This window comes from Corythoichthys intestinalis, chromosome 12 (assembly GCF_030265065.1).
Source record: "Corythoichthys intestinalis isolate RoL2023-P3 chromosome 12, ASM3026506v1, whole genome shotgun sequence".
Classification (NCBI taxonomy): Eukaryota; Metazoa; Chordata; class Actinopteri; order Syngnathiformes; family Syngnathidae; genus Corythoichthys; species Corythoichthys intestinalis.
The window spans coordinates 13326541-13352520 of NC_080406.1; the positions used below are offsets into that span (position 1 = coordinate 13326541).

General features: G+C 39.4%; 1 protein-coding gene across 8 annotated transcripts in view; it reads right to left on the minus strand.

The window, feature by feature from the left end:
- pcbp3 (poly(rC) binding protein 3) overlaps positions 1-25459 on the minus strand; it is a 122341-nt gene extending 96882 nt beyond the window's left edge. For all 8 annotated transcript variants that reach the window (XM_057851965.1, XM_057851966.1, XM_057851969.1 and 5 more), the window contains exon 1: positions 25212-25459. The gene's annotated coding sequence lies outside the window, so the exon portion shown is untranslated. The remainder of the gene's footprint in view (positions 1-25211) is intronic.
- Positions 25460-25980: the final 521 nt, after the last annotated feature.

Sequence of the window (25980 nt, forward strand, 5' to 3'; positions counted from 1 at the left end):
ACCAAATGCCGTTTTCATACCAATTTTGTGGGTGGCGGCTTATAGTCAGGTGCGCCTTATAGTGCGAAAATTAGGGTAATTTGAAATGATAGTGACATAAATAAAGAAGGGCTGCAGCTATTGATTATCTTAGTAATCGATTAATCGATCATCTAGTTAGTTCAAATAATCTAGTAATCGCATTAGGAACATTTAATGCGCTGCAGAATGCATTGTAGGAGATGTAAAACAAAGGCTTGCTAAGCACTTTCAAAAGAGCAAAATTAAATTGTGTGTTTCTTCAAACTATGCAGAATTGCACTTTCATTTAAAAAATAAAATACCTGATCTTAGCCTCAAAGGGTATAAAAAAAATTAATGAATGAGGATCTAAGTATTGTACAATTAACAAAAAAATGGCTAACTTACATTGTAAAAGTCCACTAGCTTAAATGCTTCAAATGCTAACTTTTGTTTTACAAAGCTCTTAACAAATTGTTTAAACACATATTCCCACAAAAAAAACGTGCTAAATGTACCTATAAACTAAATTACGAATGCATTAAAAAAAACGTATTAGCTCCAACAAAAATGTACCTTATGTTGGTCTTAAAAGGGAGCAGCTGGATTCAGCCATGTTATAAGAGTTGCGGTAATTTTCTGAGTATATGCCGGTACTTTTTTCCTTCTTTTTGAATCCTGCTTTTTATAGTCCAGTACGGCTTATTTGTTGATTTATTTGGGGCAATCGGCAACACATGCCTCATAGCATGCATTGCAGCGCTGCGGAAATAAGTAACAATCAAAATTCATGTTCTGTGCTAATTATTTATTCAGTAACTGTTCCAGTTGTTTCATTAATTGGTTGTTATGGTATTTGGTAACAGTTTATTTAGCGTCATGAGACTGTCATAGGACCGTCATAATTATGACATGACACTATCATGGGTAGAGGTGGGAATCTTGGGCACCTAACGATTCAATTACGATTCAGAGGCTACGATTCGATTATAAATCAGTTATTGAAGCACCTCCACAGCTATTATTTGCTTTTAATGTTTCGTACATTAGTTACAAAAATTGTACAAAAATCCTCTCAGGCTTAAATAAACGACTATCTCACTATCAAGTTAACAGTTCAAAACAGTAAATCAAATACTCAAGTCCCCATTCTGTATCAGCTGCTTTAAACCACATTCAATTAATTTATTGTTGTGAATCAACTGTTAAAGTTATTAATATTGCTCCCCTTATTCCATAATTTCCCTTTTGTCTACTTTCGACATGTGAAAGTTTTAAAACTGTTTCATCATTTAAAGATAGATTCAAGTCAAGATTTTGCTGATTTAGGAGTATTTTAGATAAAAAAGTTGATTAGGTTCGCTACAACAGAGCTTTCCAGAGAAGTCTACTGCTTTAAGATGGCGACTGTTTACTAACGCCAGCAAGTCTGTCATTTTGCATTCAGTTCTCTATACATGTTGTAACGCTGCCGTTGTCTGTCATTTCACATCTAATTGTATATATGTGTGATCTCTACCGTAGCATTATGTGGCCGTATGTTTGTAGCAACTAGCAACTGGGCGTTGTTTGTAGTGGCAGTCGGCCGCAGTCAGGTATTAGTGTTTTTTTATCCAGCGGCATGAATTGAACATGATATTTACTAGGGTTGTTCCGATCATGTTTTTTGGCTCTCTATCCGATCCCGATCGTTTTAGTTTGCGTATCTGCCGATCCCCATATTTCCCGATCCGATTGCTTTTTTTTTGCTCCCAATTCAATTCCAATCATTCCCAATAATTTTTCCCGATCATATACATTTTGGCAATGCATTAAGAAAAAAATGAATAAAACTCGGACGAATATATACATTCAACATACAGTACATAAGTACTGTATTTGTTTATTATGACAAGAAATCCTCAAGAAGGAATTTAAATTATTAAAATTCTTCCTGTGAGAGGGATCCACGGATAGAAAGACTTGTGACTTTGTATATTGTGACTAAATATTGCCATCTAGTGTATTTGTTGAGCTTTCAGTAAATGATACTGTAGCCATGGCCAAATGCATGATGGGAAGTGGAACCATGACTGTGCGTAGTGCTACCAATTGATATATCTTCTCTGCGTTGGCAAATAACATAAGGTGTTAAGAAAAAGATGAAGTGCTACCTTGCTTCCCCACATTGCTTCCCATGATATTTCTAATCGTACGGAGAGGGATTGTAAGGCTTTAGCCAATTAAAAAAAGGCTCCAAAGGCAACCAAATTTCACTCTACTCATTTTACGCTGCCTTTTATCTCTCTATATAGGTAAAACGGCGCCATTACAGATTGAGCGCGACAATGCGTGAGTGGGTTGTGCAGCGCATGCGTTAATTGCGGTAAATATTTTAACGTGATAAATGTTTTAAAAAATTAATTACTGCCGTTATTGGGATAAATTTGATAACCCTACTTTAACCCTGAACTAAAGACTCTGGGTGAGTGTAACATATTATGTCTGTAACGTTAAATACAATTAGAAAACGATTTAATTAAAAAAAAAATATATATATATATATATGTATATATTAAAAAAAGGCATGGCCGATATTTTTTTGCTGATTCCGATACTTTGAAAATGACGTGATCGGACCCGATCGATCGGCGTCTCGATCGGGACATCTCTAATATTTACTCTTGGTCTGTTCCTCATTGCGTCTCCAAGACCGCTCTGACTGTGTTTTAGTTTCACTTTACCTGGTATAATTAAATAATCGGAATTTAGATGTTTATGAATCATTCTCGAATCCCGAATCTAAGAATCGGAAATTTCGCAAGCCTCTAATCCAAGTCCAAGTTATGACCCAAATCTTTGTTGACAGAAATGTTGAAATGTAATATTTATTCTATACATTTTCACTGCACTGGAAAACGTTAAGAATGTTTGTGTCATTTTTGTCCTCCTATAGAAACCATATCAAAACAAAATATATATATTTCCCTCAACCATTTTTTTCCATTTTCAAACATTTTTGAAAATGCCCCAGGGAGCCACTAGGGCAGCGCTAAAGAGCCGTATGCGGCTCTCAAAACACGGGTTGCCGACCCCTGTTCTAGTAAATTTGATGTTGCTCATATCAAAATTGCCAGTTGGTATAGGAAAACGAGTTTATATATCAATTTTTTCCCCAAGGTTATATGAAAGACTTTTTGGGATAGCTATCCATTTGTTGTTTTTACTAAAGATGCACCGATACCGATACTAGTATCGGCAGGGGGCGCCGATCCGGCCCGAAATGGTGGTATCGGTATCGGCGAGTACCAACAAAGACGGCGCCGATACCATTTACCGGTCCATTATTATAACATTTGACCACAGCCTTTTTTTCCTCCTGGCGCTCACTACACTCTGTCTCGGTGTTGTGTGATGACACGTGAACACCAAGCAGCTATCACTATTGGCCTGCTCCAGACCAATGAGAGCGGGCCAATAGCCACTCCTGACCAATCAAAAGGGGGCTTTTTCATATGGACGAAAAACAAACCAGGAAAAATGGCGGCAGTCGGGAAATATTTCCAAATAGAAATCCCGTCGATTAAAATCAATGGCTGCATGCAAGATTTGCGGCCTGAAAGTTTGGAGATGTGGAGTTAAATCGGCCAGTTTCAATACCTCGAACCTGATAAAACATTTGAAGACGAAACGTGAACGAACACAACAAGTTTGAGCCTGCAAGAGCAGGACTGCTATCCAGAGGAAGAAGGCCGCTGGACCGGAGCAACAATCTCTGGTCAGTTCACTTCGTCTACTTTACTTTTATTGTCTTTTACTAAAAGAAATGCCGCAGTAATTTGTGAAGTGTTTCCAAAGTAGGGTTGCCACCTTTCAGAAATAGAAATAAGGGACTCCCACCTCCCGAAAAAAAGGAGAGACGGGATGCTGTGGTCAATTATTATTACTTATAATTGTTAGCGTCCGCAAATGCGGAAACAAGGTTGAACCTCGAAGCAGACAACAAGCGGGGGATACATACAAGGGTTTAATGATTGCAAACAAAAAATAACACGCGATCGCGGGATAGTAGAAATAATAAAAGGAGTCCGTGACAGCAGGTCGACGGACAAACTCGAAGGTTAACTAAGACGATAGGCAGCGGTTACAAACAAGAGCAGCACACTAACAGAAAAACCCAATGCAGGGGCGTAACAAGCAAATGTAGCGAGATTATTGTGCCAGATGTCAAATGGCGATCAGCAAGGCAAATATCTCGGCAGCCCTCTCGGAGATCACCCGTGCTTAAATGCTGCGTTGATGAGCCTGCATTGGATTCAAGTGCGACGTCAGGAATGCCCCCACTACCAGCCCAGCACCAAAACACAATCTAACCAGCAGCAGAATGTGACAATAATTTCATGAAAGTTTGGACTTTGAGACGTTTAAAAAAGTTTATTCAGTTCATTCAGAGTTTATTATTATGAATTTATTTTTACTTTCTTACTGTTGGGCTAGTATTATACATGTTTTATTAATTTCACAAATGTAGCACTATTTTGGCCTTTGAGAGCCAAATGTTTATTCAACTATTGTCTACTAGGGTTTAGTGTACCTTTTCCTATTTTGCAAAGGTAAGCAACAGCCTGACAAAGCCTTGATAGCAAGGATTTCACATCCAATTATGTAGCTCTTTGGAAAAAAAAAAAAAAAAAATTAAGGAAAAAAAAATATATATATAAACGGGGTGGTATCGGTATGGTATCGGTATCGGCCGATACTGCACAGCCAGGAATCGGTATCGGGGCCAAAAAATGGTATCGGTACAACACTAGTTTTTACAAGCATCAGATCTAAATCAGCCTAAATGTGTGCATCATGTTTAATTCATAAGAAAAGGAGGGGAATCTGTATGGTCACGATTTTAAAATAAAGCAAAATATTATGTAAATATATATAGCAGGGGGTCCCCAAACTTTTTCCTGTGAGGGCCACATAACTTTTCCCTTCTCTAATGGGGGGCCGGGGTCAGTTTGTAACAGAAAAGGTGTGACGATTGCAGGAGTGCCTAGCCCTAACCCTAGGCAAAAGAATATGTGTAAACGTTTTATCCGTGAGCTTTTGAAAAATAAACATCTTTGTGAAAGTGCACTCCTGTGGAAAGAAACGTCATCCTATTCAACTTCAAAGACTGATATTTATATAAGAGCTGTCAAACGATTAAAATTTTTAATCGAGTTAATCACAGTGTAAAAATTAATTAATCGTAATTAATCGCAATTCAAACCATCTCTAAAATATGCCATATTTTTCTGTAAATTATTGTTGGAATGGAAAGATAAAATACAAGATGGATATATACATTCAACATACGGTACATAAGTACTGTATTTGTTTATTTTAACAATAAATCAACAAGATGGCATTAACATTATTAACATTGTGTTAAAGCAATCCATGGATAGAAAGATTTGTAGTTCTTAAAAGATAAATGTTCATACAAGTTATAGAAATTTTATATTAAAACCCCTCTTAAGGTTTTTGTTTTAATAACATTTGTAAAAATGTCAATCAAAAAATAAACTAGCAGCCCGCCATTGTTGATGTCAATAATTACACAATGCTCATGGGTGCTTAAGCCCATAAAATCAGTCGCACCCAAGCGCCAGCAGAGGGCGACAAAACTCCAAAAAACACAAGTAGCAAGTTGACATTGCACTGTGCTGTCATTTTAATCTGTTTGAGCCGGGCATGTACGTTAATTACGTCAAATATTTTAAAGTGATTAATTTAAAAAATTAATTACTGCCCATTAATGCGATAATTTTGACAGCCCTAGTAAAGATTTATTGTTTTTCAGAAAGCCACAATCAAATAACCCTTTCTGAATTCCTCACGGAACAACAGTAAATAAAATAAAAATAATAATATAATATAATATATTAAAATATAATAATAACACTATTAATTAAATAGATAATAACCAAATAACCCTCTCTGGGTTCTTCACAGAAAAAAGCCAGGAAATAAATAACACTATTAAAAAATAATAATAAATATATAATTTTGTTTTTCTTTTTTGTTTTTTTGTTCAGGGTTCCATACTACGGCCCGCGGGGCAGATACCGTAGTTTGGGGACCCCTGATATATAGCTTAGGTTCTACATCTTTGAGCCCGGAAAGCATGTGCACAGATTCAAACAGTTGAAAATATATGCCGTCCTCTTATTGTTGTTTACAAAATCAGAGACAAATATGTTGCGAGGCAGCCTTAATTTGGCCAAAATATGAATTGATACTTGAGAGATAAAATTAAGAAAAAAAAAAATCAATGGAGGAACCCGATAAATTTGGGACTCAAAAGATTCTAGCAAGCTGTGGTCATTGACAAAGAAAGTTACATTTCATGCATCGCTTTTTTTGTGCAGGTGGGCAGCATCGGTGGCTTTGTCCCTGCTTTTCTGTGCCCTGCTGGGGCCAATCTGCTAGTCAGGCGCTGCTCAGTGGTAGACTCAACACCTCACCAGCATGCTGAGAGGACTCCAAAACCCACAGCAAACATAGAAAAGGGATCGCTTGGACTAGTGTTCAAAGAGGCATTAGCTATATAATATACTAATATTGCTAAATGTTGTCTACTGCCGGCATTGCACTTGCTTATGTACCTAAACAACAACTACTTTTTAATCAAAAGGGTTTAATATGACCTCAGGCCCCCAATTGCAGCTGTAGTAGCTTCAGCTCTATTAGAGGTCTTTCTACAAGGTTTAGGTTATAAAGGTTTCTACCAGAAAGGCATTTGTGAGGCCACGTATGCTCAGTCTCTATTCTAATTTATCCTAAAGGTCTTCTGTCAGGTTAAGGTCAGTACTGTGCAGCCCAGTCAAGCTCATCCACGCAAAACTAATTCATTTCTTCAGTCATGTTGGAACAGCAAGGAGTTGTCTAAAACTGCTTTCTCTCAGTTCATAGTTTTTAAAATTGCTTTAATCTAGAAGAACATACAAATTTATGTGTATTGTGAGAAATTATCCCATTCCAAATCTACAAATACAGTTACAAAAAATGTATATTTGTTGGCCATCCAATGTTTTATCTTCCCTTGGTTTTTTGTGTCATGACTAGGGTTGGGCATCGATGGGATCCGGGACTAACACTCCGGTTCTCCTGGAATCGATTTCAAGTTTTGATGCCCTGACCGCCGACCGGAAAAAATAGCAGCTTAACACCGTGAAGAAGATGCCACATGAAGACTAGCTCTGTTGTGAGTAAATCATATGAAGTGGCTAATTTAGCTTAGCACAAAAACGTGTTTCTTCGCTTCACATTAATGACACCAAGTGACTGAATAAACACACCGGCATAGGAGTCGTGTAGCGTCTGTACACCTCAAGGATTCTTTTCCAACTAAAGTAATGTTCTTTTTTGCCTGCTGCTTCCAGTAAGTCACCACTAGGGGAAGCCAAGCGCACATAGCAAAATCAAGAAAAACTTTAGAGTCCGGGGTTAAAATATTGACATCTTGTGTACGGATGAACAATATATGAGTTGAGAAAGAAATCAAACTTAAAAAGTAGTCAACTTAAGATCAAGGGACAGAACACTCCCCGCTGACAGCCCTGAACTAACTAGTAGAAATACTACCTAAAACAAACGATGCAATTTAATAAATGCCTGCAGCATAAGACACTGTAAAGCATAGGCAAAAGAATATGTGTAAACGTTTTATCCGTGAGCTTTTGAAAAATAAACATCTTTGTGAAAGTGCACTCCTGTGGAGAGAAACGTCATCCTATTCAACTTCAAAGACTGATATTTATATTAGAGCTGTCAAACGATTAAAATTTTTAATCGAGTTAATCACAGTGTAAAAATTAATTAATCGTAATTAATCACAATTCAAACCATCTATAAAATATGCCATATTTTTCTGTAAATTATTGTTCGAATGGAAAGATAAGACACAAGACGGATATATACGTTCAACATACTGTACATAAGTACTGTATTTGTATATTATAACAATAAATCAACAAGATGGCATTAACATGATTAACATTCTGTTAAAGCGATTCATGGATAGAAAGACTTGTAGTTCTTAAAAGAAAAAATTTTAGTACAAGTTATAGAAATTTTATATTAAAACCCCTCTTAATGTTTTCGTTTTAATAAAGTTTGTAAAATTTTCAATCAAAAAATAAACTAGCAGCTCGCCATTGTTGTTGTCAATAATTAATTATGGTAATGAAGCCTGAAACCCATAAAATCAGTCACACCCAAGCGCCAGCAGAGGGCAGAAAAACACCAAAAAACACAGTAACAAGTCGAAATGACACTGCTGTCATTTTAATCTGTTTGAGCGGGGCATGTGCGTTAAATGCGTCAAGTATTTTAACGTGATAAATCAAAAAAATTAATTAACGCCCGTTAACGCGATACTGTTGACAGCCCTAATTTATATACAAGTTTAAAATAACCCTGTGAGAAATTCATAGCAAAGTTAATTGAAAGTTCATATAATTTAAAAAAGTAGTTAAGAAATTAAACTATGCAATTTTTTTACCCTGCCTATTAACTCATTTGCTCCCAAAAACGTATAAATACGTTCTATTTTTAATTGTTTCAGTGTCCCAAAAACATATTTGTACGTCTTTTATGTTTTTTTTTTCACAAGAGACATCTCTATGTTCTGATGCAACTTTGCTCCAAAGCACAACACTGAAAATCCATTTTAAAGCAATAAAACTGGCCAGTGGAGGGCAGTAGCGCATTTGGTAAGACCCGCAACCCGATTCAACGGAACGAACGAACGAACGGCCGGGCCGCATGGCCGGGGCGCCGGCGGAAGACGACCAGGACGCCAGGCGCTGGAAGTTTGAGCAGCACGATCGTGAGGACGTCCGGGACGCCAGGCGACAAACGACCAAGTGTGACGACCAGGAGGACGTCCAGGATGCCAGGCAGCGGACGACCGAGCAGAACAACCGGGACCACCAGTGCAGCGTCCCCCCTCACCCTCCAGTGTGCCGCGACAAGTGCACAGCCAAACCAGCTCCCCCCCAGGAACACAAGTTCCCCAGGCGAACTCCGCCACGAGGCAGTGGTGACCACAAAAGAAAGACTCAAAAAAATCCATCTTGATGAGACACTACAGGCGTTGACGAGGTAAAAGCCAACCCCCGTCCGCCGAGACAGCCGCGGCGGCCACAACAGCGCCATCTCCCAGCCCAACAGTTCAGCCATGTGCAAATAAATTGTCACTTTGCTATCAAAAGCTCTATTTGTCTTGTTGTTCATGTTATTTTGTAAAAGGAAAACATAATTCAGATGTTTAGGATGTCAGATAAGCTAAAAATAGCTGTGTTGAAGTCAAAGTTATGTTTGAAATGTATGCTTTTACAGAAGCTCAATTTCACTGTTTTTTCAGCAGAAATTGGAAACTTGCTCAAACTAAGCTATTTTCTAATGCTGATTTCTAAAGAATGGAAAAATATATGAACTAACTTTCCCTGCTGAAAGAAGAGAGTCTAATCTTTCTTTTGGTGGGTTCCATGTTTATATAGCAATAGAACTGAATTATCTGTGGGCCTTGCAAAATCAGTCAAAATCCAGTAAAACAGCCAGGAGCGAAGGGGGTTGCACTAGTGAAAATGGCTGGGAGTGAATAAGTTAAAAGAATCTGAATTGAGAATCGTTTGGAATCGGAACTGTTCAAATTTAAACGATGCCCAACCCTAGTCATGACGCTTTTCTTTTCTTTGCTTGGAACGGAACTAGGGAGAAAAACTACTTTTCAGTAATAATGGATTTAGTTTACTCCATTCCAGAGGACATGCATGTATCAGACAAGCACTACTAATGCATTACACTCCCTGCGGTCACAGTGTCGGACAACAACACTCTCCGGCTACTGTTCTCCAAGTCCATAAAAGAACTTGAAAGCAATGCTGGGTGGATTATGTCTAAATAAAGCCACGGCAGTGTATGAATCACTATGTCACTGATCCCCCCCCCCCCCCCCCCCCCCCCCCAATGCTTTCCCAGACAACAGGTTTGCCTTGTGCGAGCTGTCACTGGGCTTTCCGCTCTTTTAAATGCAGAATAACCGAAAAAGCGAAAGGAATCGAGAAAAGGAAGATGACGCTCATCACTCGAGTGCCGTGGCTTAGCCTAAGAGGCTTGAATAATCAGTATGTTAAGCTGTCAGGATGTGCGCACTCACCTACCGCACGCTTACAAACTCCTGGGCGCTTTTTAATCAAGTAAAAACGCTGAGAGGCAGCGGCAAGTGCCAATATCTTCAACTTTTTCCTGACTTCACTAGACATGTTTTTCTGTAAGCAGTAAGCTCACACACTTACTCATATTTTTTTTCAAGGGAATATCACTTTGGGTTCGAACTGAAATGTATGACTGACAATATCTAAGCTATTGTAATGTAAGGCTCAGGTCATGATCGGTGTTAAGGAGTTTTCAAGCAGGTTGATGACCCCAAATAAAACCTACTCACATGACGTCACAACCACGCCTCCGCGCCATATTTTCCGTCAACTCGTCGTGTTGACGCATTACCGCTACGTAAATTCCTCCTATTATGGCGTGTTTTTCTGCTCGTTAACATTAATATTCAAAATGGGGAAGGCGTGTGTGGCGGTTGGTTGCAATAACAGAGAAGATAGACGGAGAGACTTGAAGTTCTACCGTATTCCATGAGACCCGGAGAGGAGAGCGAGATGGACTGCTGCAATTCGACGAGAAAACTGGGCTCCAAACGATTACCACAGATTATGTAGTAGTCATTTTATATCTGGTAAGATGCATTTAATATACAGTGCCTTGCAAAAGTATTCGGCCCCCTTGAACCTTGCAACCTTTCGCCACATTTCAGGCTTCAAACATAAAGATATAAAATTTTCATTTTTTGTCAAGAATCAACAACAAGTGGGACACAATCGTGAAGTGGAACAAAATTTATTGGATAATTTAAACTTTTTTAACAAATAAAAAACTGAAAAGTGGGGCGTGCAATATTATTCGGCCCCCTTGCGTTAATACTTTGTAGCGCCACCTTTTGCTCCAATTACAGCTGCAAGTCGCTTGGGGTATGTTTCTTTCAGTTTTGCACATCGAGAGACTGACATTCTTGCCCATTCTTCCTTGCAAAACGGCTCGAGCTCAGTGAGGTTGGATGGAGAGTGTTTGTGAACAGCAGTCTTCAGCTCTTTCCACAGATTCTCGATTGGATTCAGGTCTGGACTTTGACTTGGCCATTCTAACACCTGGATATGTTTATTTTTGAACCATTCCATTGTAGATTTGGCTTTATGTTTTGGATCATTGTCCTGTTGGAAGATAAATCTCCGTCCCAGTCTCAGGTCTTGTGCAGATACCAACGGGTTTTCTTCCAGAATGTTCCTGTATTTGGCTGCATCCATCTTCCCGTCAATTTTAACCATCTTCCCTGTCCCTGCTGAAGAAAAGCAGGCCCAAACCATGATGCTGCCACCACCATGTTTGACAGCGGGGATGGTGTTGCTTTTACGCCAAACATATCGTTTTGCATTGTGGCCAAAAAGTTCAATTTTGGTTTCATCTGACCAGAGCACCTTCTTCCACATGTTTGGTGTGTCTCCCAGGTGGCTTGTGGCAAACTTTAAACGAGACTTTTTATGGATATCTTTGAGAAATGGCTTTCTTCTTGCCACTCTTCCATAAAGGCCAGATTTGTGCAGTGTACGACTGATTGTTGTCCTATGGACAGACTCTCCCACCTCAGCTGTAGATCTCTGCAGTTCATCCAGAGTGATCATGGGCCTCTTGGCTGCATCTCTGATCAGTTTTCTCCTTGTTTGGGAAGAAAGTTTGGAAAGACGGCCGGGTCTTGGTAGATTTGCAGTGGTCTGATGCTCCTTCCATTTCAATATGATGGCTTGCACAGTGCTCCTTGAGATGTTTAAAGCTTGGGAAATCTTTTTGTATCCAAATCCGGCTTTAAACTTCTCCACAACAGTATCTCGGACCTGCCTGGTGTGTTCCTTGGTTTTCATAATGCTCTCTGCACTTTAAACAGAACCCTGAGACTATCACAGAGCAGGTGCATTTATACGGAGACTTGATTACACACAGGTGGATTCTATTTATCATCATCGGTCATTTAGGACAACATTGGATCATTCAGAGATCCTCACTGAACTTCTGGAGTGAGTTTGCTGCACGGAAAGTAAAGGGGCCGAATAACATTACACGCCCCACTTTTCAGTTTTTTATTTGTTAAAAAAGTTTAAATTATCCAATAAATGTTGTTCCACTTCACGATTGTGTCCCACTTGTTGTTGATTCTTGACAAAAAAATTAAATTTCATATCTTTATGTTTGAAGCCTGAAATGTGGCGAAAGGTTGCAAGATTCAAGGGGGCCGAATACTTCTGCAAGGCACTGTATGTTTTTTTTCTCTTCGTTGGGCATTTTATGGCTGGTGCGACTTATACTCAGTGCGACTTGTTGTCCGAAAAATATGGTACTTAAATATCTCCAATTGAATCATTTTACCCTAATATTCTGCTATATAAAATGTACTTGCACAACAGTTTTGTCTTAACCGTGCACTTAACCCGAGGGCGACAATAACAATGTCACAATAACATCCTTGTCACTTTAAATATGCTGGTTTGTGTTTGAAAGTATAAAAATAGCACTCACACTGGGGTCAATAGGCTGATGGCCTATTCTCGACCACACTTAACTGGTTACAAATGTACGGGGGAAGCAGCAGGGAATTTTCGACCATTTTCTGCCACTTGTATGAACACCGTCGCCAAACCTGCCTTGGTGCATTTATAGTTTTGAAAAAAAAATTTAAAGACTCAAATACCCTGTTGTGCATGCAGCAAAGCAGCAAAAGAAAATAACCGTGCCACCTTTTGACAGCAGCAGTTTTGACAGCATTAACGTAAAAAGGGTGATTGCAATGAAATTTTTACATGGGAAAGTAAAGTGTCTAAAACTCAAGATTTAATCCTGTAAACATACAGTCGGGCAATGAAGTATTTAGTCAACCACTAATTGTGCAAGTTCTCCCACTCGAAAATATTAGAGAGGCCTGTAATTGTCAACATGGGTAAACCTCAACCATGAGACACAGAATGTGGAAAAAAAACCCGAAAATCACAGCTAAATTTTTAAAGAATTTATTTGCAAATCATGGTGGCAAATCAGTATTTGGTCAATACCAAATGTTAATCTCAATACTTTGTTATGTACCATTTGTTGGCAATAACGGAGGCCAAACATTTTCTGTAACTCTTCACAAGCTTTTCACACACTGTTGCTGGTATTTTGGCCCATTCCTCCATGCAGATCTCCTCTAGTGCAGTGATTTTTGGGGCTGTCTTTGGGCAACACGAACTTTCGCCTCCACAGTTTTTCTATGGGGTTGAGATCTGGAGACTGGCTAGGCCACTCCAGGACCTTGAAATGCTTCTTACGGAGCCACTCCTTTGTTGCCCTGGCTGTGTGTTTGGGATCATTGTCATGATGAAAGACCCAGCCACGTCTCATCTTCAATGCCCTTGCTGATGGAAGGAGATTTTCACTCAAAATCTCTCGATACATGGCCCCATTCATTCTTTCCTTTACACAGATCAGTCGTCCTGGTCCCTTTGCAGAAAAACAGCCCCAAAGCATGATGTTTCCACCCCCATGCTTCACAGTGGGTATGGTGTTCTTCGGATGCAATCCAGTATTCTTTCTCCTCCAAACACGAGAGCCTGTGTTTCTACCAAAAAGTTCTATTTTGCTTTCATCTGACCATCACACATTCTCCCAGTCCTCTTCTGGATCATCCAAATGCTTTCTAGCGAACCACAGACGGGCCTGGACGTGTACTGGCTTCAGCAGGGGGACACATCTGGCAGTGCAGGATTTGAGTCCCTGGCGGCGCATTGTGTTGCTGATAGTAGCTTTTGTTACTGTGGTCCCAGCTCTCTGTAGGTTATTCACTAGGTCCCCCCGTGTGGTTCTGGGATTTTTGCTCACAGTTCTTGTTATCATTTTGAAGCCACGGGGTGTAGACCAAATTGATGTAATTTCAATTATAATGTCCTCCAAACCATCAAAGTGCCTCCTCGACCCAATCCCAACCAAACTTTTTAAAGAGACCCTGCCTCTAACTATTGACACTATCTTAAATATAATAAATACCTCATTAGTTACTGGCTACGTGCCGCAGTCCTTTAAATATGCAGTTATTAAACCGCTCTTGAAAAAACCTACTCTTGATCCTGAAATTTTGGCCAATTATAGACCTATTTCTAACTTACCATTTCTCTCCAAAGTCCTTGAAAGAGTGGTAATTAAACAGCTCTGTCAGCACCTACAGGACAATAGTTTATTTGAACAGTTCCAGTCTGGCTTTCGAGCTCATCATAGCACTGAAACCGCATTAGTTAAAGTAACTAATGACTTGTTACTTGCCGCTGACGTTGGATTAGTCTCGATCCTGGTTCTGTTGGACCTGAGCGCAGCCTTTGACACAATCGACCATAATATCTTATTGCAGAGATTAGAATGTGACATAGGCATTAGAGGAGCAGCCCTCTGCTGGTTTAAATCATATTTATCTGATAGGTACCAGTTTGTCAATGTAAACCAACAATCATCATCGTACTCTAGAGTTAGTTATGGTGTGCCGCAAGGATCTGTCCTCGGGCCCATCTTGTTTACGCTGTATATGCTTCCTCTAGGTAATATCATCAGAAAACATAGCATTAACTTTCATTGTTACGCTGACGACACACAACTGTATTTATCAATTAAACCTGAGCAGGTCAGGCAAGTAGAAAAACTAAGCGCCTGCGTCCGAGATATAAATACCTGGATGAGCACTAACTATCTTCTACTTAACCCTGAAAAGACAGAAGTCCTTATAATAGGCCCGAAAAGTGTTAGAGACTCTTTAGCTGCCCAGATAGTCACTCTGGACAATGTAAGTGTAGCCTCCAGCACCACAGTTAAAAACCTAGGAGTTTTATTTGACCCTGACTTATCGTTTAAAGCACACATTAAACAAACCTGTAGAACGGCTTTCTTTCACCTGCGCAACATCGCCAAAATTAGAAATATTTTATCTAAAAGCGATGCAGAAAAATTAATTCACGCGTTCATTACATCGAGATTGGATTACTGTAACTCCCTACTTGCAGCTTGTCCTAAAAGCTCTCTAAAAGGTCTTCAGCTAGTCCAAAACGCAGCAGCAAGACTTTTAACAGGAACCAATAGAAGAGAGCACATCACCCCTGTGCTCCAGGCACTTCACTGGCTTCCAGTCGAGTTTAGAATTAAATTTAAAATACTCCTTCTTACATTTAAGACCATTAATGGGTTGGGGCCACCTTATCTCACCGATGCTCTGGTTCCATACCGCCCCAACAGAACACTCCGATCTCAGAATGCAGGTCTACTGGTAGTTCCCAGGGTTTATAAAAGTACTGTCGGAGCTAGAGCCTTTAGCCACCAAGCCCCTGTTTTATGGAATCAGCTTCCAGCTAGTATTAAAGAAGCCGAGACAGTCTGCACATTTAAGATTAGATTAAAAACGTTCCTATTCGACAAAGCTTATGGTTAGGCTAGTTGAAGTCGGAGTAGACTCACAGTTTAGTCTAAGCTGCATTAGAAGCTATAATGCTGGGGGCAGTACAGCCGCTGAGTTCTATCTCCTTTTCTTACTCTACCTACCATTTGTCTTACTTTATTTCTATTTTCCAATGTTAATATCTAGTTGTCTAGTCTCTTCATCACTAGTCACCCGGTGTCCCCTTTCCCCCCTCCCCTCTGGGGAGGGGCTATTTTTCAGCTGCAGCCTCCTGACTGTCCGGACCCCTGGCTGGATAGACGTCCTCGCTGCTACCCCCGTCTCATCTGACTAGAGGGACTTCTTCTTGCTCCTTTACTCCACTGTATTTTTACGGACTATAATTTCGCTTGCTAATTCCCATTAGCCGTTCTGGGGTTCCTGTCTATCCGTCCTGGGAGTGGATCTCTCCTGACTGTGGTACTCCCCAAGGTTTCTCATTTTTCTCCCAATTGACTCTGGAGTTTTTGGAGTTTTTCCTTGCCGGCATGGAGGGTCTTAAGGATAGGGGATACCCAGGACTTGAATTGCATCTATTCATCTTTGTTGCATCTATTCATCTTTGTTGCTTCATTTCTAATTTCATATTGCCTCTGTTAAGCCCTTTGAGACTTCTGTTGTGATTGAGGGCTATACAAATAAAATTGAATTGAATTGAATAGATCTTGCATGGAGCTCCAGATCGAGGGAGATTATCAGTGGTCTTGTATGTCTTCCATTTTCTAATAATTTCTTTACACCAAGCGTTTTACCTATTGCAGATTCAGTCTTCCCTGCCTGGTGCAGGTCTACAAATTTGTCTCTGGTGTCCTTCGACAGCTCTTTGGTCTTGGCCATAGTGGAGTTTGGAGTGTGACTGACTGAGATTGTGGACAGGTGTCTTTTATGCCGATAATGAGTTAAAACAGGTGCCATTCATACAGGTAACGAGTGGAGCGTCGTTAGATCTCGTTAGAAGAAGTTAGACCTCTTTGATAGACAGAAATCTTGACTGTAGGTGACCAAATACTTATTTTCCACTCTAATTTGGAAATACTTTAAAAATCAAACAATGTGATTTTCTGATTTTTTTTTCTCCCACATTCTGTCTCTCATGGTTGAGGTTTACCCATGTTGACAATTACAGGCCTCTCTAATCTTTTCACGTAGGAGAACTTGCACAATTGGTGGTTGACTAAATGCCTATTTTCCCCACTGTACTGTTAATTTTTATCGGTCAAAAGGTGAAAATTCCTATTTGGAATTTTCTATATGATTCTGATAAGAAGAAAATTGTGGAAATTATTTAATGAGCAAATAATCTATGAACAGCTACTCTAAACTCGTGTGTGTATATAAGAAGCTCACATTGATTTTCACCATTGTTTAGCTGCATTATTCATGAGTGTGTTTATGTGTACGGGGGGAGAAAGACCACAGTCTACTCTCATTTCACACGCTGCCAACAGAAGGGTTGACTCCTTATAAATGTGATGTGTTTTTGTTAATTGGTCCAGGCAGTTCCTTCCACTACCACACCACATCTGCTAACATTGTACATCTGTGGCACGAAATGATGGGAAAGTGTAAAACTGGCTTAACGTGGCAGGCCATGCTCATTGTCTGTGTTAACAGTTCTACACACACGTATGCACACGCACACACACAAGCTCAACGTGGCTTACTATGGCGCCAAAGTGCTCGAGCAAGTGGGCACATAAATATCTTATTCTGGTGACGATTTTTGGTACTTAGGCTCTTAAAAGCGTGCACAGGGAGAGCCAGTGTGAGGTAAGTGCATTAAAAAAAAAAAAAAGTGGATAACAATCGTTGCCCATTGTGATTAGAGTTATGGTCTCCAATTGTATATGCTCTACTTTTTTATTTTTAAACAAGTTGTGTAGTTATTTGTGTGTATATGTACAGTATATCCACGCTATGCTCATCTCCCATTCAGATAAACGGACAATTTAGAGGATTCATTTAACCTTGAATTACTTTTGGCAAGGGAAATGAGGTACACCCTGGATTGTTGTCCCGGTCAAGGTTTGTAGATTAAAAAAAAAAAAAAAGTCACTCGTTCTCGATCAATTCGCACCTCTGAGGAATTGTTGATAATTGTTATCTACATATAAATATTGTGTATATATAAATATTGTGTTTTATGACTAAACAAGACAAGGGTCAATTCTTGGACCACTCTTATTTAACATCTATATGCTTCTGTTAGCTCAGATAGTGGAACAGTATGACATCTCCTATCACGCCTATGCAGATGACACACAACTGTACATTTCTGTGTCCCCACATGATTATAGTCCTTTAGTCTCCCTGAGTAAATGCATTCATTGAATCAATGAATGGATGTGCCAGAATTTTCTCCAGTTAAATGTGGAGAAGACAGAGGTGATCATTTTTGGGCCAAAAAAGGAAAGGTCAAAGATAAGCAGGCAACTTAGCACAATGTCACTTACAGCTACAAATCAAGTCAGAAACCTTGGCGTAATTATTGACTCAGACCTAAAATTGGATAGCCATTTAAAGTCTGTAACTAAATCAGCTTATTACCACTTAAAAAATATAACCAGAATAAGAGGCTTCTGACTCAACAAGACATGGAAAAACTTATGCATGCATTCATTTTCAGCAGATTGGACTATTGCAACGGTATATATACGGGTCTTGATAAAAAATCAGTCAGGAAGCTGCAGCTAGTACAGAATGCTGCAGCCAGAGTCCTCACAAATACAAGGAAGCTGGACCACATTACACCGGTTTTGAAATCGCTACACTGGCTTCCAGTGAGTCAAAGGATAGACTATAAAATACTACTGCTCGTCTACAAAACACTTAATGGCCTTGGACCAAAATACATGCTAGACTTGTTAGATTCCTATGAGACATCTAGACCCCTAAGGTCGTCTGGAACCGGTCTTCTGCATGTTCCAAGAACAAGAACCAAGCAGGGTGAGGCAGCATTTAGTTATTAAGCTCCTCACCTCTGGAACAAGTTACCTGAACGTCTGAAGTATGCTCAAACTGTTAGCTCTTTTAAATCAGGGCTAAAAACGCTTTTGTTTAGCACTGCATATCCATAACTGTCTATATATTTCAATCTACTTGCTTTCTATTCCTCTTGTGCTTATCTCCATTGCTGATTTCAATTATTATTAGTAGTAGTAGTTTTTGTGTTATTTTTATTTATTTATTTTTATTCTATTTGTGATTAAATGCGATCTTTATGTATAATTTTATTTCTGATTTTGATTGGCATGATTTTTACGTTGTATTGATTTAAATGTGATTTTTATGATCTTCATGTGATGTAAAGCACTTTGAATTGCCTTGTGTTGAATTGTGCTATATAAATAAATTTGCCTTGCCTTGCCTTGCCTAAACACAGACTACCTAATGAATGTTTAGACTCTCGCCTTCCATTAAAATAAAATAAAAAAGTTTGTTTCAACCTTTGACAGCAAAAGATCATTTAACTCATTCACTCCCAGCCATTTTCACCGGAGCAAGGCCCTTTTACCCAGCCGTTTTACTGGATTTTGACTGATTTTGTAAGGCCCACAGAAAATTCTGTTCTATTGCTATATAAACATGCAACCCACCAAAAGGAAGATTAGACTCTCTTCTTTCAGCAGAAAACAAAAGTTAGTTCATATCTTTTTCCATTCTTTAGAAATCAGTGTTAGAAAATAGCATTTTTTCCAATTTCTGATGAAAAAACAGAGAAATTGAGCTTTTGGTTTAAGCATACATTTCAAAAATAACTTTGACTTATACACTACTATTTTTTGCTTTAGTTTCATCCCAAACATCTGAATAATGTTTTCCATTTACAAAATAAGATAGATAACAAGACAAATAGAGCTTTTGTTCGCAAAGTAACAATTTATTTACACATAACTAAACTATTGAACTGTTGAACTATTTGCGCACATAACAACGGGGAAGGCTCTCGGCTGCTCCCGTGGCTAATCTGATGAGTCCGGATCAAGATCGGTGGTAACACTTTATAATAACTATCCGTTTTACTAGTTAATAGATCATTAGTAAACTGTTGATAAATGATTTATTGTTGATTTGTGAAGTATTTATTAACAGTTTGTTAAGCATTTACAGGGTGTTCTTAACCTGAAACACAGTTTGTGTAGAAACGTTTCAAGTTTTTCTGTGTAACATTTGGCAGTTTTATCTTTTCAGGTTAAGAAATGCCGTTCACTTCAAAAGAAAAGGCATTTTGCTAAGGCATTTTGCAGGCAGCGCTCATGTTGCACATTTATGAAAATCTGCCATAGAACCAACAAATATTTGTACTTTTCTTTGCATATTTAACCAATAAAACTTATGACCTTCAACATAAAGTCTATATAGTTTTATTAAGATCCATCACCTAGCATGGGCATTTAGAATGGGGTCAACCATATTGGAACACCCTGTAAATGCTTAACAAACTGTTAACAAATACTTCACAAATCACCAATAAATCATTTATCAACAGTTTACTAATGATCTATTAACTAGTAAAACTGATAGTTATTATAAAGTGTTACCAGATCGGTCTCACTTTTTTCATCATCTTCATCGTTGGTTTCAACCTCGGGCTAAGGAGTAACGCAACATGAGCTCCACAGAGCGTGTGGAACCAGACGCTGTTGTGGACGTCACCGTCTGTCTCATCAAAATAGATTTTTTTGAATCCTTCTTTGACGATGGTTTCGTTTTCTTTTCAAAACACTCCTCCAGTGTCCTTTGCCTTTTTTTCCCCCGATCGTTCTCCACATTTTTCTCAAATTCTCATGTGTCTTCACAAGATCCCTCCAACTTCCGTTTCCTGACTATTTTTCTGCACTTCCTCTCTTGCCCCGAGATGAGTTCTTACCAAATGCGCTACTGCCCTCCAGTGGCCAGGTTTATTGCTTTAAAATGGGTTTTGAACTTTGAGCATTCTATCTAAGATACATGGGAACATATACTTGCCGATTGTGAGGGGAAAAAAAACACAAAAGACGTATAAATACGTTTTTTGGGACTCTGAAGCAATTAAAAATAGAACGTATTTATACGTTTTTGGGAGCAAATGCGTTAACTGTCACACAAATCACATGTTTAGGATAGAGACTCACTGAAAATGAACTTTAGGGGAGTGACTTTGGCACTCTCAAAATACTTTTGATCTGGGGATCATACCAGAGCTACCCAATACTTTCACTCACCAGTCCCCCAAAAAATTGACAAAATATGTCCATGACATTCAACTTTTGAAATCTAGTTGATGTTTCCTGTCACTGGCACTGAATGAGATACTTCTAAACTAGTGTTACACCGATACCATTTTTTTGTCCCGATACCTGGCTGTGCAGTGTCGGCCAATACCATACCGATATCACTTCTTTTAAAATTATACACACAGGTATATATACACTCACCGGCCACTTTATTAGGTACACCTGTCCAACTGCTCGTTAACACTTAATTTCTAATCAGCCAATCACATGGCGGCAACTCAGTGCATTTAGGCATGTAGACATGGTTTAAGACAATCTCCTGCAGTTCAAACCGAGCATCAGTATGGGGAAGAAAGGTGATTTGAGTGACTTTGAACGTGGTATGGTTGTTGGTGCCAGAAGGGCTGGTCTGAGTATTTCAGAAACTGCTGATCTACTGGGATTTTCACACACAACCATCTCTAGGGTTTACAGAGAATGGTCCGAAAAAGAAAAAAATATCCAGTGAGCGGCAGTTCTGTGGGCGGAAATGCCTTGTTGACACCAGAGGTCAGAGGAGAATGGCCAGACTTGTTCGAGCTGATAGAAAGGCAACAGTGACTCAAATAACCACCCGTTCCAACCAAGGTAGGCAGAAGAGCATCTCTGAACGCACAGTACGTCGAACTTTGAGGCAGATGGGCTACAGCAGCAGAAGGCCACGCCGGGTGCCACTCCTTTCAGCTAAGAACAGGAAACTGAGGCTACAATTTGCACAAGCTCATCGAAATTGGACAATACAAGATTGGAAAAACGTTGTCTGGTCTGATGAGTCTCGATTTCTGCTGCGACATTCGGATGGTAGGGTCAGAATTTGGTGACAACAACATGAAAGCATGGATCCATCCTGCCTTGTATCAACGGTTCAGGCTGGTGGTGGTGCTGTAATGGTTTGGGGAATATTTCTTGGCACTCTTTGGGTCCCTTGGTACCAACTGAGCATCGTTGGAACGCCACAGCCTACCTGAGTATTGTTGCTGACCATGTCCATCCCTTTATGACCACAATGTACCCAACTTCTGATGGCTACTTTGAGCAGGATAATGCGCCATGTCATGAAGCTGGAATCATCTCAGACTGGTTTCTTGAACATGACAAAGAGTTCACTGTACTCAAATGGCCTCCACAATCACCAGATCTCAATCCAATAGAGCATCTTTGGGATGTGGTGGAACGGGAGACTCGCATCATAGATGTGCAGCCGACAAATCTGCACCAACTGTGTGATGCCATCATGTCAATATGGACCAAACTCTCTAAGGAATGCCTCCAGCACCTTGTTGAATCTATGCCACGAAGAATGGCGGCAGGTCTGAAGGCAAAAGGGGGTCCAACCCGTTACTAGCATGGTGTACCTAATAAAGTGGCCGGTGAGTGTATATATACGTACAAAGTGAATCCAATAGAACTTTTTATTGCATACCTGGTATGGGTGACAATAATTAAATTAACCTTTGGCTCTCAAAGGCCAAAATAGTGCTAAATTTGTGAAATTAAAAGATGTGTAATACCAGCCCAACAGTGAGAAAGTAAGAATACAATGAATAAACTGAATAAACTTTTTTAAACCTAAGTTTTGGCTCTCAAAGACCAAACAGTGCAAATTTCATGAAATTATAAGTAAGAATAATTGACCACAGCATCCTGTCTCTCTATTAGCCTCTGTGTACCAGCAGCAACATACACTTGGCCGCTTAGCTTAGCTTACTTCTACAGCACTTTTGAATAGGCTTGCCACCCGTGCTTTGAAATAAGGAATCATTCCGAACTGGGAAATTTAAAGTTGCGTACGGAATAGATACAGTCAATTATATCTGCCAAAAAGCTTCTTGTTGCTATGGGAGTTGAGTCACCTGCCAACCATATAGTGCTCGGATCTCAATACTCCCAAAGGATGTTGCAACAGATGCTGTTTTTCATTCCAAAATTGGGAATGTGTTGCAGCATACCGCTTTTTTATGAAAGAAAATAAACCTTTCTCAAGTTTGGGACGAGGCGAGTTCCAACTGTTCGAAAGAATGGCGCTAAAATTGTGCAGGCTGGCCGTATTGATGTCTCAACCACTTTAGCAGAATCTCTCAAACACACACAGACACGCACACTCCACTCCACATTTCCTGGTAAAGTACAGGATGTGCGGATGGAGGACTAAGCAGTTTTCCCCTCCGCTATTGCCAGGAATGCTTTATGGGCCGTACTGAGTTCCCTTCCCGTGATTCAATCAAGCAGGTCAATGTCTTGTAAAGTCATCCTACTTGCTGCAATGTCATGTGTAGTGCTGCAACGATTAATCGAGTAACTCGAGTATTCGATTAGAAAAAAAATATTTGAATTAGATTTTGCTGCTTTGAGTATCCGTTTAATTGTAATGGTATATTTTGAAAGTGTTTGCTTTTAGTTTTATTGATTTGGGTGGATATACTGCCCTCTAGTCTGCCACATTTCACATGGCTGAATCCAGCTGCTCCCTGTTAAGACCCACATAAGCTAAGTTGTTGTTTGAGCCAATGTTTTTTTAATGCATTCATAATTTAGTTTGTGAGTATATTTAGCCATTTTTGTGGGAAAATGTGTCTGAACCATTTGTTAAGAGCATTGTAAAAACAACTTTAGCATTTTATAGCATTTAAGCTAGCGGAATTTTTCCATTTATGTTAGCCGAAAAAATATTTAAATGAAATTTTGTTGCTTTGAGTATTCGTTTAATTAAAGTGGCGTTGTAATGGTTTATTTGGAAAGTGTTTGCATTTAGTTTTATTGATTAGGGTGGATACACTGCCTTATGGTCTGCCTCTTTTCACATAGCTGAATCTAACTGCTCCCTGTTAAGGCCAACGTAAGCTAAGTTTTTGTTCAAGCTAATGTTTTTTAATGCATTCATAATTTAGTTCATAGGTATATTTAGCCGTTTTTTGTGGGAATATGTGTCTGAACCATTTGTTAAGAGCATTGTAAAAACAACTTTAGCATTTTATAGCATTTAAGCAGGCGGAATTTTTATATTTAAGTTAGCCAAAAAATATTCAAATTAAATTTTGTTGCTTCGAGTATTCGTTTAATTAAAGTGGTGTTGTAATGGTTTATTTGGAAAGTGTTTGCATTTAGTTTTATTGATTAGGGTGGATACACTGCCTTTTGGTCTGCCTCTTTTCACATAGCTGAATCCAACTGCTCCCTGTTAAAGCCAACGTAAGCTAAGTTTTTGTTTGGCCTAATGTTTTTTAATGCATTCATAATTTAGTTCAGAGGTATATTTAGCCGTTTTTTATGAGAATATGTGTCTGAACCATTTGTTAAGAGCATTCTAAAAACAACTTTAGCATTTTATAGCATTTAAGCTAGCGGAATTTTTATATTTAAGTTAGCCAAAAAACATTCAAATTAAATTTTGTTGCTTCGAGTATTCGTTTAATTAAAGTGGTGTTGTAATGGTTTATTTGGAAAGTGTTTGCATTTAGTTTTATTGATTAGGGTGGATACACTACCTTATGGTCTGCCTCTTTTCACATAGCTGAATCTAACTCCTCCCTGTTAAGGCCGACATAAGTTAAGTTTTTGTTCGAGCTAATGTTTTTTAATGCATTCATAATTTAGTTCATAGGTATATTTAGTTGTTTTTTGTGGGAATATGTGTCTGAACCATTTGTTAAGAGCATTGTATTTAAAAAAAATTTTTTTTTTAGCGTTTTATAGCATTTAAGCTAGCGGACTTTTTCTATGTAAAATAGCCAGTTGTGTTGTGCATAGATCATTTTTTAGAAAAAAAATTGATAGCATTTGAGGCTCAGCTCAGGTATTTTAATTTTTCATGTTCCTTATCCGATTACTCGATTATTCGAACTAAGTAGTCCATCGATTAATCGACTACTAAAATATTCGATAGCTGCAGCCCTAGTCATGTGTTCTCCAATCGGTGGACGTGGATGCTATTCTGTCCCGAGCCCAGAGATTTTGGAGGAAGTGACCTGTGGGTGGGGGGTGGGGTTGTAAGCATGTGGGGGCCTTGCCTGACAGCATCTATAAATAGCCATCAGCAACTACCTCTGAAGCATAACAAATCAATTAGAAGCAGATTTTCATGTGGAACAAAAACAATGGCTTTGTCCACCTGTTCAGAGATGGGTATCAAAGACTTGGATTTGTAAACTGCTTTGCCTGGGAGGCTACCAGATTGCTAGACTTAGGGGAGATAAGAGTAGTACAGACAGGAGTTTACACAACATTAGAATCACTACTTTCGTAGAACAACACCAGTCCTGGAGGTAGAACTTGAAACATGCATGAAGTCAAGGCCACATAAGAAAACAACAAGGTGAACCACCTAAATCTGTCCAGTTTGGAGACTTTTAAACGTAAAAATGGGGTCTTACCTTGTCTAAAGTGACAGTTGGTGGGACAAGTGAGGAGAGTCAAAGGGTCCTGGGGCGGTAGGAGGAGGGGGGAGGGTTGATGGTCCTGCCTCGAAGCTGGTCCAAGAGAGGGGAAGAAGGATGGAGTGACAAGGAGCAGGGAAACGGAGGGGGGAGAAGAAGTGCTAGTTGTCCCTCTTTCCTTTTCTCTCTCCCTCGCTTGCTCTTGATCTCCACGCTCGGAGTCGCTCACATCACAGGCGCCGAAAAGATTCTTTACATTTACACATGCTGCCACAGGGGGAGGATGGGGTGGGCTTCCCCTCCCACTCACCTCTAGGCAGCCAATGGGAGCAGGCAAAGAGGTGCCCCCACCTTGTAGCCAATGAGAGTGGGCGCAGCCGGCGCCTTGCCCTGGCCAGTAAGTGCAATACCTCATTCCAGTTGGAATAACGGCAATATGTGTCATATGTGGTACATGTGGTCATTAGAAAATCAGTAATATGAAAGGAGTCAAGGGCAGGTCCCCTTCTGAAGGACATGTCACAAAAGTCCAAACATATAGAACAGTGGTTTTTAAATGGGAGGCCATATCTTGGGGTCTGCAACATAATTAATAATAAATGATTAATGTCTTATCAAACATTGAACCATTTGGTCCACTTTGCTTTTGCAATTAAAAGTTCTCATATGACTGCAACATATAATCTCATTTTTTAAAAGCCGTATTACAGCAATTTATTTTACATTACTGAAGAGCGCAAAAAATCATTTCTTGGATAAAAGGTGC